Source organism: Camellia sinensis, chromosome 4 (genome assembly GCF_055761805.1).
Source record: "Camellia sinensis isolate YWXY chromosome 4, ASM5576180v1, whole genome shotgun sequence".
Taxonomy (NCBI): Eukaryota; Viridiplantae; Streptophyta; class Magnoliopsida; order Ericales; family Theaceae; genus Camellia; species Camellia sinensis.
This window is the reverse complement of record NC_138964.1, coordinates 78,352,490-78,368,442: the sequence shown is the minus strand read 5'-3', so window position 1 is coordinate 78,368,442 and position 15,953 is coordinate 78,352,490. Positions and strand designations below refer to the sequence as shown.

Below are 15,953 nucleotides of genomic sequence, written 5' to 3'. Positions count from 1 at the left end.
AAATGTCATCTGCCTTTGTTAAATCGAAAGAATATTTCCTATGAAGGTCTTTTTTTTTAAGCTGCTGATCTATTGTAGTGTTCTTATGAATTAATGTCTCACAGATCACATGCTCTTTCCCTATGATTTCTGTTGCATCAATCTCATAGTTAGGATCTCTATAATAAGTCTTGTATGATGCATTACTTCGATCTTGTTCTTCTTCAAGTAATGATTCATACCTAGACACCTTATAGGTTAATTCCACTAAGTCTCGAAACTCAGTTGAATCAAACTTCTTTCGAAGCCTAAACTCTAAGCCATTTTGAGCCAATCTCACAAATTCAGGCTTCGGTAGAATGACTCTAAACTTGTCTCGTGCTCTTTTAAATCTGGCAATAAATTGAACAGCCTTCTCATCAGGCCTTTCACTCAACCTTGCCAAGTCTACCATGGAAACTTCTGCCTCCGTTTGGAAGAATTGGGCATGAAATGCCTCCTCCATTTGTTGCCAAGTTTGGATAGAGCCAGGTGTAAGGTTAATATACCATACAAAAGCTGCCCTAGTTAGAGAATTTGGAAAAGTCTTAACTTCATGTAATCATTGTTAGTAAATTCACCACATTGGGCAGCGAACCTAACAATATGTTCTACTGTTGACTGGTTTCCATTTCCATAAAAGAGAGCAAAGTCTGGTATTCTAAACCCTTTTGGGTATTCATGTACCCAATCCACCCATTCTGGGTATGGTTTCCTATACACAGGAGTTTGAACCCCCCGAGCCATAGGTCCACACATTTCTCTAACAATATCAGCAATTTGGTCCCTAAGAACCATATTTTGCGCTTGTTGAACCGCCACTGGAGGAACAAACACGGGATTTGGTGGAAAACCTTATGCCTAAGGTCCTCTTGGTCCATAGGGAGGTAAATTTGTGATTGGCTGTTCCTATGGTGCTGGCTGCTGTTGAGGGTATGGTTGCCTCTCTGAGCCTGCCGTGTGAAGGGACCTATGAAAGGTGCTGTAATAGGAGGAACAGGCTTTGTGTCTCTTCTAGCCACAGGAAACCCTTCCAACCCCCCGGGTACAAATTCGAACAAAGGATTAATGAATCCCCTTGTGCCAGGTAGGGCTTCGAACGTGGAATTTGGAAACATCCTCATGCCATTCTCTTGTGTTAGCCCAGATCCACCAATTTGCATGGCGTCATTGTTAAATAATGAGGCATTTTGATTTATCATAGGCCTCGAAAGAGGCTCATACCAAGACTGAGGTGATGGTCTTTCATAATTTTGATTACTAGTCTAACCATTAGTATGTCCATTACTTTGTATAGGCTGTTGATCTCTAGCCAATCTTTGCTGAGGGACATTTGAAATTTCCTCTATATGCCTTGTGTTAGTTGGTTAATGGGTATTCATCCGATCCATAAAGGATATTGTCCATCTTTCCATTGTGTTCATTAACTGCTGTCCTATGGCATCTACTAGGCCTCCCCATGGATTTATTGGCTGAGTAGATGGAACAGTGGATGGTCTAATTCCATGGGCTCGTCTAATATTTTGAACATGTGGTACTTGCTCCGAAGTGCTGGTCTGTTCAACCATCGGTCCTGATAGGATAGGTACTTCCATAGGATGTGTTATCACATTATCCTCTAGATTAGGTATTTCTGCCTCTCCTTCCACACATTCTTCTAGGCGTTCATTTTCTCTTTATCTCCTACGTCTAGCTATTTCAATTAATCCCACCGGGTGTGCCAAAAATATATGTTGGCTTTTTTGGCTTTCGAAGGTTAATATTGTAATTTTAAGCGTGCCAGCAAGGATCAATCAATCCTTACAGAAGATCAATTGCCAACCAATTAACAAACGATTGTGTTTCAGTTCTTTCAGCATCAATGAAGAGGACTTTTACTGGTGGCTTGTTTAGGAGAATTTAAGAAACAACAATTAAATGAAGAACGATTGCAGCATTTCATTAAGCAAAAATGAAAAAACTTACAATGATCTGATCCAGCCTCGCAGAGGTTTACAGCAACAAACTATTCGAAACTACTCCTATGAATAAAGTGCAATACAAGAATTTGAAGTATAGAAATGTAAAGAACAAGGAATGTAAAAACTGGAAGGAAAATAAAGTGGATAAAACTAGTTTTTTGATCTGAGTCTGGATCTTTCATTCTGGGGCCTTCTCTGCTATTTATACTTCTCAATGACAACCGTTGAAATGAGCTTCTAACCGTCGAAACATCCCTCCATGATCGTTGATCATGCTTCCTCACAATTAGCTCCACTACGTCATGTGTGCAGTTAGGCTTCTCTCATGATTTTGAATTTAAATGTATGAGTAACTGCTAAACCAGGTCATCTTGCATCTCTTTGCTAATCTAGTGCTATACAGATCCACAATAACCAATACTAACTGCCACGTTGTAGACGTCCCCGAACGCCCCGGGAGGGTGATCCCGTTCTGTTCATTTGGGGTCACTACAGCTCAGGACTCTCAAATTGTCACGGTTCTTAATCTGAACCAAAGAGTCCAAATCCGGCAAATCGTTTTTAGAAAACAGATTTTTGAAAGAAGTGCCAAACATGGACTTTATTGCCAGATACAGAGTCGCCACCTAAATATTTTATTTTTGGGAAATTTAGGAAACCCTGACTCGTTTGCCTAAGGCCACGTGTCCGTCATCACCAAAGTTGCCTCGGCTCGGGAACTTGGGTACGATTGGGGAAGGTCACTTCGTGAGCACCCCCGCTCGCCTGATCAAAGATCGGCCTCTACTAACCATGATATCTATTTTTGAAAAACATTGTGTGTTCTTATTCCGGTTATTAGCCTAGATTACAATATGATGCGCGCAGCATACAAGTATAGACTGGGTTGCCTAAATTGGAACAAAACATTTCATGTTTGTTTGTTTGAAAATGGTTTGATGGTGCTACTCGCAAGTAGGCTAAGACGTGGATTTGCCACCCTCGGGTGGGCTTAGAAAACATGATTTTGCCACTATCTAGTGGGCTTAAAATTCACAATCAATGATTTGCTCCAATTCAAATAACCCAACCTTCACCCACAGGCATTCAGGCAGTTATATCACATAAGCAAATAGCCTCATGGTAAGCATGCTATCATGGCAGTCACTCACACACATGCAAGGATGCTAAAGCATAAAACTCACCGAGTACTCCAAGCCAAAACGGAAACTACATTAGAAATCATGCATGATCCTAAGTATACAGAAATGCCTAATGCAACACATGCAAAAATGCAAACTATAGCAGGCTCGGCTATTCTAAACATGGCATATGGAATGCTACAGCTAACATGTATTCAACTTGGAATTGAAATACAAATGCAGTTAGTATGATGCGCCAGCCCGGTGCATGCAAAACAGATGAATGATGCAAACATGTTGTCATACTGTATGCTAATTTAAACATGCCCTAATCTAACCATCATAAGCAGGTAAATAAAAGGGAAGAAATACGTGGGGTTGGAAGACATACATCACACTCACGCACACTTATTACAACATTGCCCTCGCGCAGAGGGTCCGAATAAATATACAGTCACGAATAAAAGAATAGTACAGTCCAAATGAATATTACAGTCCAAATATGTACAAATTCCTAACTAATTAACAAATTAACTAAGAAAATAAAATAAACTGGCATGCAAGCCAGGAGCTGCCTTGACTCTGATGAATGATGTATGTTTGGGCTGCCTTTGCGCGGAAATCCATGACGATGCCCCAATTAGCCTCTGTTTGCACTTGTTCTTGAAATGCGTGCCAAGCCTCGAAAGACCGCTGATTCTTGATTTGCTGCAACAGAGAGCAGGAAAGGGGCATAGCAATGTATTTTCACAAATGTATGCATGCCTCAATCCTCGTGCCACCAATCACGCATCTCGATGCATGATGGCTGAGGAGTCGAATTGCACAATTCAATATGAAATGAATGCATATGAAAACACAACAAGACTTAACTCCGTCATGGATGATCCGGAGTGTCGGTGACTAGGGAATTGAGACACGTTCCGTCACTCGGAGTACGAAATGCACCTCGTTTCCCGTGCCCGGGTTAACTCCTATCCCGAACACGATGCAATATGCATGACATGCATGAAATGCAACTAAGATACAATCCTAACATACACAATGTCATGGAATGGCATACACGCTGCACGAGGTAATATACAACCGAGCATACACAATGCTATGGATGAAATGGCATACGCAATGCAATAATGGGCTTACACCAACATGAGAGAGCCTCAGCCACACTCACACAGGAGGCCATTAGATGAAAATGAGACGACTCGAAGTGCGTGCACGCGTGCACGCAAACCGAGGACCGACCCTCAGGCACCGAAATGCCACTCTAATGAGACATGGCAAAGACATGGAATATGATATGCAAATATGCAAAAATCAGTAGCAAAATGAGGGGCAAAACAGCCCCGAAACAAGGCGAAATGACACCCGATGCATGGAATTTCTCCCGAAATGCAAAACTAGGTACATGAAATGGCTTACAGCTATACAAAGCATGCATAATTGGTACATGGAATGAAAAGACAGAAGCAAGGCAGCCCCAAAATAAGCATTTTTACAGTTCAAAGCATGGCCAAACAGTAGGCACAAGTGGGACTAAATTATCATACAAAAATGGCTCGGCAAGGGAGGCAATGAAGCAAGTGGTAGATGCAAAGCCCAAACAGAAAAAGGCTCTTCTACAACACTGAAGAGGGACCAAAAATATGACTACTCACAGTTTATGGAAACCTCCAAAACAATATACAAGTATGCTCAAAATGCCATGCAAGGTAGGGCCCAAAAGAGGTCAAAACACAAAGTATACAAAAAAATTCATCAAACAGCCAAAGACCCTTAATGAAACATGACAAGGGGGTCAAAATATGGCCACTTTCAGTTCTGAAAAGAGCTCAAAGACAGAAGCATCCGAGGCTAACAAATCATGCAAAAATGGGGACCGAAGAGGGGTATAATGACAAGTGGCATATGGAGGTCCCAAACAGTAATGAGCCCTTCTTCAATGTTTAATAAGGGCTCAAAATAAGCTCACTTACAGTTTATAACATGCCCCAAAATAGATTACATATAGGCCAAAAATAACATGCAAGATTAGGGCCTAAAGAAGAGATAAAGAAGGAGGTGCAAGATGGGGACCTCAAATGACAAAATTCCCTTAAGGAAACATGAAATAGAGCTCAAATAAAGGGTACTTTCAGTTTTGGTCGGAGCTCAAAATAGTAAGAAAAATAACTAAAAAAAGATACAAAGAAAAGAGCCAAAAAGAGGAGAAAGGGTGCTTACCCTTGTAGACCAGTCTTTAACAACTTCTTGGACCAAATTTGCTGCCTCCTAGCCTCTGAGAAGACCTCCAAGCTGCTTTGAATGGAAATGGTGGAGTGGTGCTAGGTGATGGTGTGAAAATGGGGTAGAATTTGGGTGTTTTTTGAAGGAAATGAGAGAGATGGAGGGAGATTATGCAAGAGGCTCTTAGGGAAATTTTCCAACCTCCAAACCAGCAGTTGGAGCTGCTGTTATAAACGCAAAAAAGGGGGGAAAAAATGGAGGGAAAACCAATCAAGTTTCCCTCCAAAAAGGCAACCCCCTCTCGGATACCAAATCCGGGGAAAATGAATACATATTTGTAATGTACCAACGCTGAGAATCATGGCCGGCCAATTATCCAAGCTGCAGGTGGCCGGCCGGCCACCTCTTATGGCCGGCCGGCCAAGGGTCAAAAAGGTCAATGAGAATTAGTGGCCGACCATATGATATTGGTGGCCTCCCATGTGTGCACAACACAACCATGTGGTCAAAAACTGGAGAAAGTGAACCAGGAGAGAGAAAAGCCCACTTTTTGGAGGGGTTTAAAAGGGTCAATCAACATTAGTGGCCGACCATATGATATTGGTAGCCTCCCAGATGTGTACATCACAAATATGTGGTTAAAAGTTCAAGAAAATGGCCCAAGGGTGTTCAACATTGGCTTTGAAGTGAGAAAAACGGGCGTCGGAGGGCACTGGGAGGAATATAACTGGTTGCTGAAACAATTGCTGGCCTCCCACCCTTCTACGGCCTTCCTGGTGATGAAACAGAGGTACCTGCCAAAAATGAACGAAAATCAATGCAGAATGAGGGTTCGGGGGGCCGAAACGCGCAGTTCGGGGCCCCGAAAATGGGCTGTTAGGCACCGAAAGTGGTATTCGACCACGAAGTGGGTCTTTCAAACCTCAGTGTCCCTCAAAAGGGAGTAAATAAGAAGTATGCCAAAAACCGAAGCAAATGGAGGTGGTTAAGCGGTCCCGAACTGAGGCACACGGCCAACGGCTCCGAAAAACTAGGAACCGGACTCCAAACGGGCAAAAATGGCCTACGACCACAAAACGTAGCCTACGGCCACTGAGAGATGGTCTACGAGACCTCTCCCTCCTTTCGCGAAGAGAAAACAGAGAAAACCGAGCCTGGTTCGCAAACCGAGGCAAAGCATGAAAGAGCCCGGAAGTCCGGAGGCAAGGCTCGCAGCCGAGACTCTGAAACTTTTGAGCAAGCACAACATGCAATATCACCGAGTGCTCAACTGGTGACGTCTGAGTCTCGAGGTCGGTCAAAAAATTGGGTGTCTACACACGTGTATGATTGCGATTGGAGATTTGAATTGATTCTTGCATTGCCCTCATCCTACCATGTGTTGAACTGTGATTAGCCTATACAAAATATGTAGCCAACAACCCCATAAAAAAACTCCTTAATGTACTTTTTCCAAACGTGACACTCCAATATAACACTCTAATGTAATACACAAAAAAAACTCCTTAGTATAACACTCTAATGTAAAAAAAACTCTTTAGTATACTTTTTTCAAACGTAACACTCCAATATAAAACTCCAAAAAAACTCCTTACTGTAACACTTCAATGTAACACAAAAAAACTCTTTAGTGTACTTTTCTTAAACGTAACACACTAATGTAACACTCCAAAAAAAGAATGTGGGATTTTCAAACCATTCTAAAAGGAATACAAAAATTCATTAGTAAGTTTTGGACAAATGTATAATTTCAAACTGTGAGTAGTACGTTTGGAAAAAGTACAATAAGGAGTTTTTAGTGTTTTTGTGTTTGTTACATTGAAGCATGTTACATTGGAATGTTACGTTTGGGCTTACGTTAATTAGAGTGTTACGTTTGTGTTATATTGGAGTGCCACATTTGAGAAAAGTACATTAAGGAATTTTTTTTAATGTTATGTTGTTACATTTGAGAAAAGTACACCAAGAAATTTTTTAGTGTGCTACATTGAAGTGTTACATTATTAAATTATTACGTTTTTATTCATAATGTAAGATTTGTTCTAGAAGAAGAAAAACTCCTGTGTTTGGTGGAGCTTTCCAAATATGATTCTACAACATGATTTAACTGCTCTGTTTGTTTACAATTTTCAAAAATTGATTCCACACCCACTTTTCAAAACACGTCTACCCGATCATCCTTCCAGATGTCCCCCGAACGTCCGACCGGTTAATCGGAACAGTATTCATGTTTTTTTTTGGCACATGTTATTTTTATATTTTAAATAAAAAATATTTTGGGAATTTTTTTTTAATTTTTTATAAGTTTTGAATAGAATTTTGGATTGTGTGTTTAGTTATGAGTTGTAAATTTTTTAATCAAATATCATATGTCACATCACTTAATTCAAACTCAATTCAAAACTTTTTTCAAAACTCATACCAAACAAATTTTCCACAATCAAATCATAATTTCAAAACTCACAAACTTAAAATACAACCCTATTCTCAAATCATAATTCTAAAACTCTACCAAATGCAACCCAAAACTTCTATAGTGCAGATTGCCCAAATGTGTAATTTTACATTTGGAGAAATCCATTTTTCTTCCTAGAAAATTAAACCTAAACATGCAAGTGACTATCGTTTTGTGTAATTTCCACTTTAATGAGATATTTAGGTTCATAAGAAAAAAGGAAAGGCTAAACAATTCACAAGATCACATTTTGAGATATTGGTACTTCACCCTAAATATTACACTTATCATTTATTTTCACTGATTTATTTCTCATCTAACAAATTTTAACTTTCATTAATTATAAATTAGTATCTATAATATATTATATTATTTTTAATTTTTATTAATATTCCCAATTTTTAAGTTACAAAATTAATCCACCCGGCTTGCTCTTGTCACCAACCTAATTTATTATGCCCCAATATGATATAGTTGAGGGACAAGAGACTACAAACCCGCCCTATTACCATGCTAGCACAAATGATGAAACATAGAATTAGAAGGAACTGTGCACTAGACCAACCACTATGGATGCTCCTAAGCAAGCACTACAAACAATTACTTATTCATGTCACAGACTCGCAATCATATCAAGGTAAGTCCAATCCAAGGGCAACAACAATCTCTCTCTTTCAAGATCTTTATTTTTACATTCAAACAGAACAGAATCCTCAAGTGGGACAAGTATTATCTGTGGATTAAAGAAAATAGAATATACATACACTGAGCTCTGTATAGATACAATTTTCCCTCACCAGCTGACCCCTTACAAAACAAACAAGGAGTGGCGAGCCATTACACAACGAGTTGTCAAGTCAAGAGCTAGAGAGAATAGATGATACGTTCCAAGGGTTGCTAATCACATCCAATGACACTATTGTCTAGTTAGGATCAAACACAAAAAACTTTGATTCATGGAGCTATGACATGAAATGCAAGGTATATTAGCGCATTCGATAGAAAGAAACAATCCGGATCACTGAGCCTAATAAAAGCCACGGTCTCTTCTATCTCTTCCTCATCAGATAACAATGCATAGAAACGATCTGTTGTTATAACCCTTCTATGCCGATCCAAACAAACCATGTGCCCACTTTCTACAAAAGGTCTATAGGCCTTGCCAAGAGAGTGAACAAGAGAAGTGCCAAATGTCTTTCTAAAGGACTTCAAGTCCAACCCTTTGGCAGTTCTAAAAGAGAGCATCACAGCATCTATGGCCATGTCCTGGGGATCGGGAAAACTATCCTCACTAAGCCCTACTACCCCGTCCTCCAAATTTTGAACGTAACCCCGCATACACTTTCATCTTTTTTGGCCTCGAAAATCTGAATCCACCCAAGAAACTGGCAGAACCAAGGCCAAAACCATAGAATGGTTTGTTGTCCCAGTAGGTTAGGTTGTGCTTGCTCTCGAAATTGTCCTTGTAGTAACTGCTGATTTCGTAGTGGTTGTAACGGGCATCTGAGAGCATTCTTGAGGCCGTTTTGTAGAATTCTGCAAATTGGGTTTCAGAAGGCAGAGGGAACTCCCCTGGTGAGTACCTGTAAACAATCCAGTGTCAGTTCCATACTTAACAGAAGTGTTAAAACTACCAAATCACTCAGGGCTGAAAGGGCCCAATTTTTAAGATACTTGTTAAACAACAAAATAATAATAATAATAAAACTCACTCTTGCCCCAAAAAACCCTATACACTCCTTGTCAAAAACTAGGTTGTGAATAATCTCGAATTTTAATTACAAAAATAGAAGAGAAAATTGTTTTTAACATTAAAAGGATATAAAAAATATTATTTAAATGTAAATAAATAAAGCTACTCATTGAAATTTCGCCTTAGTCTCATCAAGGTTAGGAGGCCCTTGACTCCATTTACAGTATCCTAAATTTGGTGCCTTGTTCAACTTGCAAGTCATAGACAGATACATGTGTTAGGCATTACATTGATGGTGAGCAACAAACTCTCTTCCCACATTTGTGGAGTTTGGTGAGGTAAAGAAGATATCAGATCCATACTCCAATTCTCAACCCCACATGTCCCAACAACCCCAATTGCCTCATGAACCTCCTCAACCCCATGAGCTCTCCCACAAGCCTTGAGTAACTCATCTTGAAATGCCTGAACTCCCAAAGACACTCTGTTCACACCCAACCCCATCAACTCCTTCATTTTCACAACATCAAACGTCCCTGGATCCATTTCCATGGAAATCTCAGCATCCAAACACAACCCAAATTTCAAATTCAATGTCTCAAGGACTAACGAAACGAGCTTCGGCAGTACTAAAGAAGGTGTACCCCCTCCGAAAAAGACTATTTTAAGAGGTGGGTTGTGGTTGAATTGTGAGTTTGTGGCCTTGATTTCTCTGCAGAGGAGGTGGATGTAGTTGGAGATTCGTGGGTTGTTGTTGATATCGTTGGTTTGGGTTGAAGATGAGCCGAGAATGACGATTGGAAAGTCGCAATAGTGGCAGCGTTTGCGGCAGAAAGGGAGGTGGATGTAGGCGGAAGTTGGAGAGAGATTGTAAAGTGGGTTTGTGGTGGTGGTGGTGGTGGCGGTGGGCGAGGCATTTTGTTGAACAGTTGGTGGGAATGTGAGAGTGAAATGGAGATGGAGTGAGAAAATAGGTTTGGAGGTTTGGGTTTGGAGGGGATGGTGTGGAGAAGTGGAGTGAAGGTTGATCTAAGTATGGTTGGAGGTTGATAGTGGGTTATGGATATGGAAGATGACACAGAGAGAGAGAGTCTGCGTCGCAGTGCTGCAATTCGAAACTTTTTTTTTTGTTACAGGAAAATCCTCTCTACCCTCCTGCAGGTCCAAGGCAGCGTCCCTTGCAGAGATCACCAGGGTATCCTGTTAGCCGTTCCAAGCGAGGAGACTATATCTGGAAACTTGCCCCGACCTCCCAAGACAAGTTCCGCTTAAGTCAGGACTCGCACAGCGGGGGAGCATTAAACCCACACCAAGTGCTGATTAGACAACTTGAGATCCAACCTCCTAACCAACTATGCTTTGCCCAAGAGATTGGCCCAAGGGAGAGCGGAATTGAACATGTGACCTTGGGGCTTAAACCCCAAGCCTTAACCACAATGCCACCCACCCTTGGGTTGCAATTCGAAACTTGTTAAACATGGGATTGGCTTCTTTGGTTTTTTTATCTCGTCTGCAAATATGCTATTTTAATAATTTTTTTTATTTTTTAATTAAAATATAAGATAAGAAAATTAATATATGTAAAATAATTTTTTAATTTTTTACTAAAAAATATGTAAAAAGTAAAGAGAAAATAAAATTTTTGACTTTTTAGTATAAATTATAAACTTTTTGATGTTTTTAGTAACTTTTTTATTTTTAAGCTAAAACACTCGCATGCCAAATGAGGCCTAGTCTCGTTTATGATTAAATATTTCAGTTAAAAAATTATTATAAATTATTATCTCTGGTCGGTTGACCGAAACAGTACTTTTTTTTTTTTTTTTTGCAATTGCCAATCGCCACCTGTTATTTGGAAGAAAAAATATATATATTTGTTTTTGATATTTTTCAAATAGACAAATTATTTCTTTAGACCAAAATGATAAATTATTTTTTTGAATTGAATTTTAAAAAAAGTTTGGTTATGAGTTTTGAATAGAATTTTCAATAAAGTTTTGAGTTGTGTATTTGGTTATGAGTTATATGTTTTTAAATAAGTTTTAAAAACTCTTTTCAAAATTCATAACCAAACAACTTTTCTCAATTCATATATCACATCAAAAATTCAAAACTCATAACCAAACAAATTTTTTCTTTTCAAATCATAATTCCAAAACTCACAAACTTAAAATATAACTCTATTCTCAAATCATAATTATAAAACTTTACCAAATATTACCTAAAACTGTCAACATTTAGGGCTAGTTTGTCCCAAGTATTTCTTTGTTTTAATTAATTTACAATCATTTAGCGGCATTTTGGGAAGGTAGTAAAAAGCCAAAAAAAGTCAAAAAATTCCCAAAAAAATCAAAAAGCCAACTTTTTACCAATTTATCAAAACAGTACTTAATCATAAGAGAATTTTGAGATATTAAAATTTTAACATATCAAACTTACAAATACTAGTCTATTTACCATGTCCGACTTGACAGGAACAACAAAACTTAATGGATAGGGCATCTTTGGTAATCATTTCGTTTTTAATTTTCAGTTTATATTTACAAAAATTTTAAAAATTATATTAAAAATTAGTTTGATAATTTTTTTGGTTTATAAATAGTTGTCTTAGTTAATAAATTTGAGAAAAAAATGTAAATTAAAAAATGAGTTTACGTTGGTTTTTAAACAGAAATTTAAAAATTTGACTAACAAATTTTTTTTCAATTATTTTTTTTTTCAACTAATTTTTTTTTCAATTAATTTTTTTTTCCAATTATAATGTGTATGATCCCATTGTCATAAATAATAAAAAATAAATATAAATATTTTAAGCCTGAATAAACATATTTTTTAGTTTATGTTTTTAAAAATTTTCAAACATTTTGTTCAAACCAAACGAGTTTATAGTTTATGTTTTTCTAAAAATAAACAAAAACCAGTTTATAAAATTTTTGTAAACATAAACCAAAAATGAAAACGTTACCAAACGCAGACCTGTTTGGTAAGTCTGTTTGGTAATCATTTCGTTTTCAGTTTTCAATTTATATTTATAAAAATTTTAAAAATTGTCATAAAAACTAATTTGATAATTTTTTTGGTTTATAAATGGTTGTCTTAGTTTATAAATTTGAACGTTGGTTTTTAAACAGAAATTTAAAAATTTGACTAACAAATTTTTTTTTCAATTAATTTTATTTTCAAATATTTTTTTAATTAATTTTTTTTTTCAAATACATTTTTTTTTCAATTAATTTTTTTCCAATTAATTTTTTTTCAATTATTTTTTAAAATTAATTAATTTTCTAATTATAATATGTACGATCCCATTGTCATAAATAATAAAAAAATAAATATAAATATTTTAGATCTAAACAAACATATTTTTTAATTTATGTTTTTAAAATTTTCAAACATTTTGTTCAAAACAAACGCATTTATAGTTTATGTTTTTGTAAAAATAAACAAAACCAGTTATAAAATTTTTGTAAACATAAACCAAAAACGTAAACGTTACCAAACGAAACAACCATTTCGTTTTCAGTTTATATTTACAAAAATTTTAAAAACTGTCATAAAAAACTTGTTTGATAATTTTTTTGGTTTATAAATGGTTGTCTTAATTTATAAATTTAAGGAAAAAACTTAAACTTAAAAAATGAGTTTACGTTGATTTTTAAACAGAAATTTAAAATTTTGACTAATAATTAAATTCCTATACATAGATGTTTGAATAAATATTTTCATCAAACGCACTTATCTGTAATAAATTTGTTATTTATTGTCGTAAATGTAATAATCTCTATATTTATTTATGATTAATTTTTGTTTGAGAACCCTGGTTGTTTTTTATTTGAATTACATTATTTTATGTTGTTTATGAAATCACGTCATGAGTAAATTTCAAAGCTCTTACGGAGACTTTGAATGCCTTACCATATTTGTGGCTAAATGGTTAGCCCATTTTTATAATTTCTAGGTTGCTAATTTCCTTCTTTGTACCTTTTTCCCTTCCCTTTTTTTTTTTTCTAAAACTTCTAATTGATTTTGTTTTTTTTCTTCGTATATATAAGTTTACAGCAAAGGGAATTTCATCAGAAGAGAAGAGATGGATTGCCCTATACTAGCATGTGCAAAGTGCACATTGAATTGCTTATTGATTCATGGGAAGAATAAGGACCCATCAACTGTGGCTACCTCTTTTTTCAAAATCATGATTGGTGATAATTATTCAAAAGTTCTGGTATAGTTACATTTCTACAATTCCTTGTTAGTTATTTTAAAATACTGTTTCTCTAACACTTTTGGTCCTCCATCGTATGTGATTGGAAAAATCGTAAGTTTCATACTTCTCTTTAGTACCCTACTGTCACGGCCTTGGTTGTTTCCAAGCTATTCATGCGGCACTTAGACAATCTCAAGTCTCACTTGATGATGCTAAGTCAGCCTAACTCACAAACTTATAGGAAAGAGAAGTTAGAAGAACACAAGAGAGTTTGAGAGTATGCCTTGTATTTACTTGGGAGAAAGCTTTACAATTTTTTGATGCACATGGGTGGTTTGGGCAAATGAGGCCCTCTCCCTTTTATAGGCTACAAGGAATGTTCTAGATCTACAATGATGGAGAGGATTCTAGATCCTTCCTCCTACTACATCTTATAAACTATTCTAGAATCATTCTAGAATGTACATGTCTAGAAGGGTCTACAAATATCTACATGTACAATTCTCTATAAAACTCTATGAAGTTCTAGAAGCTTCCAGCATCTTGCATGGTTTTCATATTTTCTCAAGTCTTCCAGGAGCTTCCAGAATATTCCATTTAACCTTCCTTCCTTGAGACTTTCTTTTGGTAGGTAATTTTGTCTTGGTAATTTGACGGGACGTGACACTACGCTAGGGGCCTTTGGAGTCGGTTCAAGAAGTTTAGGGTTTGGTCCCAACACCAATACACCACCATTCCCAAAATGTATGGTAACTGCATACTTCATAATCTAAAAAAATAGTACCATGTTTCCAAGGGTCTGATTAGGATGGGTGGTCTTTTGGGGTTTGGAAGTGTTGAGAATTGATGCTGCAATTTTATTTGTAAAATGTTTGAAGGTTATGTTTTGAGATTCGGTTTCTCTCAGAAATCTTCCCCTATGAGGAAGAAAATCCATATGATAGGAAGTGCCATATGACACTCCAAACAGTAGCAGTATACAGTGGTCACTCTTCCCCATTGGCCAATTGTGGACGGTCTGATTCCTCCACAATCTTGAGGGTCGTTGGTCAGGATCATGTGTTTCGTTGTTCTGTTGTGTTTCTGATTTGAAATGGATCTATGAAGGTAAAAAAAGTTTCTAAAAAAAAGAAGATAGAAATACTGTTTTTGGTTTCATTGTTCTGTTTGCATTTACGTCTCATAGCATAAATTATTTGATTTAGTTATTGTTTAATCTTATTTTTCGTTCTGTTGATTTTAAGATTGATTCCTAGTGCCGAGTGAAGTAGAGGGTTATGGTTTGCTATATTGTGGATGGTATAATAATGGATCTTCCTATTTAGGTTGGCATTTTTTTTGTTGTCCTTTCATTATGATTATCTACTTATCCTTGTTAATAGTGGACAACATGACATTGCAGAAATATTTGCACCTGAAACATTAAAATTTGGGGATTCAATTAACCTATAATGAAGGGGGAAAAAAATAGAAAAAAAGAAAAAAAAAAAAAGATCAAAAATTGCAATCTGCAAAAATTTTATTACTGGGAAGTGTTAGCTGAGTTAATTTGGAGTTTCTTTGAATTAATCATTAAATTTTCTTGGTCTTATGGTATATTTTTCTTGGTAGCAGTATCATATCACGTATGCACGCACTACAACAAAACTGGGTTTTTACGGTTTCACATCAACGACTTACAGTAAATGCAAGCCGTGGTTTCTCATTTTTACGACTTGCTTTTTTTACATGTCGTAAATAATTTTCCAACTACGATGCGCCTATTGCGTAGGTCGTGAATGCTAATAACAATAATTTTTTTACAGCTTGTAATATTAGTCATAAATAATATAACTTTCTATGGCGTGCATATGGCATGCCGTAAATGCATCAACTATACACGACACGCGTAAAGCAGCTGTTAAAAATATTGAACATTTCACGGTGCACAAAAAACCAGCCGTTAAAAATTGTACTTTTCACGACGCACAAAAACAGTCATTTAAAATATTATGCTTCCATGATTTGAGCCATTTGAGGCACAAAATTTTAAGTTACCTAACATTGTTGTTACTGTCGTGAAAGGGATGATCGAAAAAAAAAAATAGCGCCAAAATAAAAATTTTGAGCGCCAAACACCCCAAAAAAAAATTAAAAAAAGAAAGATAGAAACAATCAAAAGCGCCAATTTTTTCAGCCCCAACACCAATCTTAAAAAAATAAACTCAAAGGGTCTGTTTTGTAACGTTTACGTTTTCAGTTTATATTTATAAAAATTTTATAAACTGATTTTTTG

The 15,953-nt window shown here is 36.6% G+C and overlaps 1 non-coding gene and 1 pseudogene across 1 annotated transcript; one reads left to right on the top strand and one right to left on the bottom strand.

Moving 5' to 3' along the window:
* Positions 1-8,577: 8,577 nt before the first annotated feature.
* Positions 8,578-11,976, bottom strand: LOC114274995 (uncharacterized; annotated as a pseudogene).
* A 2,616-nt stretch (positions 11,977-14,592) lies between these two features.
* LOC114275006 (small nucleolar RNA U49) lies at positions 14,593-14,658 on the top strand. The gene has a single exon (XR_003633578.1). It is a non-coding gene; the product is annotated as a small nucleolar RNA U49 (small nucleolar RNA).
* The last annotated feature ends 1,295 nt before the right edge of the window (positions 14,659-15,953 follow it).